We start from the raw sequence: 3752 nt of genomic DNA on the forward strand, positions 1-3752 counted from the left end.
TTCCGCTATGCCTCCTGGGACCAGTAGCCCTTTCCACAAGTTCTGCCTCTGATGTCAAAGCCTGCGAGCGTTTCCCGCGAAGCGGGAAACGCGAGAAGTAAATTCACAGCTTGCCAAAATCCTCCAAAGGGGTTTGCGATTCAACCCCAGTCCGTTTTCCTCGATGTTTGGCACAGTCACAGTCAAGATCGGCGCTGCAAGGTTTCCCTTTTGTAATTCATGTAACTATTCTCCAGCACCTATTTGGCCGTCACCTACAGCAGCTGGTCTTCTGACGTCTCCCCGTATGTGTCTCCTTCCCTCCCCTCCTGCTCCCTCTTTTGATCCTTTGATTCAAACAAAGCTATATAACCTGTAACTAGCTGATTCAACTGATGTAAATTACAAAACTGTTTGTACCTACCACGGAGCCTGAGCAACCTTGGCGGATGCCCGGTGGAGCTGTCCTATGCAGCTATAGTGGAGTCTGGCCCCTTGGCCGCCACCTACCCAGCCGGTCATCTGACATTGTTTTTCCTCGTCTCCCCGTTATGTGTCTCCTTCTCTCCCCCTTCGATGGAACAATGACGACGCCCCCTGGGCGGATACCAAATCTGTTTGTACCTACCGCGGAGACCGAGCAACCTTGGACGATGCCCGGTGGAGCTGTCATATGCAGCTATAGAGGAGTCTGGCCCCTTGGCCGTCACCTACCCAGCCGGTCATCTGATATTGTTTTCCTCTTCTCCTTGTTTGTGTCTCCTTCACTCCCCCTCCCTCTGTGATTCTTTGATTCAAACGGTTGTAACTATGTAACCTGTAACTCGCTGATTCAACTAATATAACTATGTATACTGTAACTTGCTGATCCTCATGTAAAGCGCTCTGAAACCTCCGGGTCTAGCCAGCGCTATATAAAACTTTGCAAATAAATAAATAAGTGCAATTTAGTTCACAGTATGCACTATAGAAGAGCCATATGTGGAAAAAAAATACAGAAATATAACATTTGGAAGAAAAAAACAAATACTCTGAATTCAAGATGAATGAACTGTAACAGGGACTGTGTCACTGTCATAGATTTATTTAAAGGTTTGCACAGCTATAATTGAGAAATAAATGATTTTGCCTGTAAAGTTAAGGATATAAATATAGGATCAATACTATATGGAACCCAAATTAGATATTTTAAGCCACATTTTAACTATGGTTGGGTCTGAAACTCTGTAGGATATATATAAAATCTGGTAAAAGCTTTGTCTGTCTGGCGAGCTCTATTAAGAGCAAGAGTGGTAAAAGGCTTTTGTCATTGCTCAGCTCTGTGTGGATGGCACTGGCGAATCACATTCTTGAAGACTTTGCTGCAAAAATGGCAAAGGACTTGGTCACGTTTCTAGGTTTGGCGTGGATGGCACTATGCTAACTCTAGGCTTTAAAACTCTGCTAGAAAACATTAATTTGAGGTGAGCAGTTGAAGAGTGTTGGTGGTGTTGCAGAGTGCTCCATATAGAGGAGCTGCGCTCCGCCTACAGCTTGGTTATTACCCCGCGTTTCCTACTTCCTTTAAACAAAAGTTGTTCGTTTATCCTGTTTATGGATTACTGAAACGAAACGTATGGGAGGATTTGAAAAAATGCGTCGGAGTAAAGAAAGAAACTATTACTCACATCCCTTCCTGTTCTGTGAAAACTCAAGACACTAGAATTTGAGCGGGATTCATGCTCTTACAAATTTGACAGGCAAACATGACATTAATAGCTGAGAAAATAATGTTTTCAACATGTTCACGATATTACACAGTACTCTTAAATGCGTTTAGTAATAAAAATATTTTTAAAAAAGTGTTGTCAGAAGTGGGATTCGAACCCACGCCTACAGAGTAGACTGCGACCTGAACGCAGCGCCTTAGACCGCTCGGCCATCCTGACATCTGAAACAACCATCCCAATCTGTTCCTCTTAACAGACACTTGACAACAGCAATGTATAAACGCTTTAATGAATTATGTAATTGCAACCAACAGGCATCTTGATTTAGCACAGTACAATCTGCAATATGCCCTTACAATGATCATTCTTCCCTGGATTTAGTAGTTCAGGCTTTCCTTTTACAGCCTGCCCTCTGCTGCGTCACGAGGCGTCAGTGAGGGAAAGGCGGGTGAGACACCAAAGTATCTTCAACTGCGCATGTGCAGGTCCGGTGCTGCCACTGTAGCGTGGTCTGCTGCAAACAGGAAGTGCGTGTCTGTCTAAAAGTGACTGGCACTCATTTGGCTTTAAGGAACAGTCTAACTATTCACAGGAATAAAAAGTCTTTGCAAACAGCAGCACTTTAATAGAAATGTATTAAGAAAACGCGAAATTACTGTACAGAAATCCCACTGCTGCTTTGACAGTTGTTGAAATGTTGTTTCGCATTTTCCTTGATTTTAATGATTCAAACGCTGTTTAATATCAGAGGTAGCTTATTGATTTACTCGGAAGACTTCTACTCTACTCTGAGAAAATTACGCCACTGCAGCATGGCCACTCCTTTGAAGTTTTCGTAGACCTCCAAATAGAAAAAGTCATAGCTTGATATATTTTTTTGCATTTTTTTTACAGCGCGAACTCGACCTGAAGGAGCTCTTTACAGAGTGTATATTTGCGTAAATATTGTTGGACAGTGCCTAGATTGTAGGTACATACTTTATGTGTCAGATTAAAGTTGTAGTAGAGTTTCTCTTATGTGTGAGTTTGGTCACAGCATAGGGTGCATGGGTGCCAGCAGTTGAGCATAAAAACGATGAAAACTGATGCAGTGAGCAATGGTGGCGAGGTGAGTTAGAGTGAGGGCGGGCGGGGTCAAAAGTAGGGATAAAAAAAATATTCCTTAGCTTTTTTCGGTCTTTCGCCGTCAGGAAACTACATACTAAATAACACAGCTTAAATGAAACATAAATGCAAGTTAAGTTAATGGGTGGGAATGAAACCTGGTTGGCGCAGTGGAGAATAGTGATTTATGGGTGTTTAGTGTTAGACGGTCCCATTCTGTGACAAAAAGAACTGTGAATAAGTAAGTCATATTTGAAACTTGCATTACACACAGTCTAAGATAGGATGCTGCAAAATGCCCAATAGCTATTACCAGGTAGGTTTCTCCCCCTCCGCACAGCACCGCCTGTGTCTCCCTGCCCCAGCTGCCGCTGCTGAGGAAGTTCGAGGCCCTCCACCACCCGCAGGCTACCACCTGCGCCTCATCCCTAGTGGCCAGTGGTAGGCCGAAGGTAGGTTTGTTCATCCTCCGCTTTATTGCTTTTATTGTATTGCCTGTATTTTCATTGTTGTGTCTGTGACTGCTGTTGTCTGTCTTCCCCCGCTGCCTGTACGTGGTCCATGCCCCTTTTTCTTCCCTCTGTTCCCCTCGCTGTCCCCGTGCTCTCTCTGCCCGGTCTTTCCTTCTGTACCCCTCGCTGCCCCCGTGCCTCTCGGCCTGTTCTGCCTTCTGTTCTTAGCTGCCCCTGTATTTCTGTATTTTGCCTCTGTGCCACTCGTTTTTCCGGTATTTTCGTGCTCTTTTTGCCTTCTGTGCCATTCGTTTTTCACTCGTTTTTGTGCCCCTTTTGCCTTCTGTTCCACTTGTTTTTTGTGCCCATCTGCCTTCTGTGCCACTCGGTTTTCCCTCGTTTTTGTGCCTCTTTTGCCTTCTGTCCACTCATTTTTTTCTGCCCTTCTGCCCTCTGTTCCACTCGTTTTTTTTCTGCCCTCTGAAGAACCGGGTTTTAAACCCAGTGG

The 3752-nt window shown here is 44.5% G+C and overlaps 1 non-coding gene across 1 annotated transcript; it reads right to left on the minus strand.

The window, feature by feature from the left end:
• Positions 1-1824: 1824 nt before the first annotated feature.
• On the minus strand, positions 1825-1907 carry TRNAL-CAG (transfer RNA leucine (anticodon CAG)). The gene has a single exon. It is a non-coding gene; the product is annotated as a tRNA-Leu (tRNA).
• Between the last annotated feature and the right edge of the window lie 1845 nt (positions 1908-3752).

This window comes from Lissotriton vulgaris, chromosome 6 (genome assembly GCF_964263255.1).
Source record: "Lissotriton vulgaris chromosome 6, aLisVul1.2, whole genome shotgun sequence".
Taxonomy (NCBI): Eukaryota; Metazoa; Chordata; class Amphibia; order Caudata; family Salamandridae; genus Lissotriton; species Lissotriton vulgaris.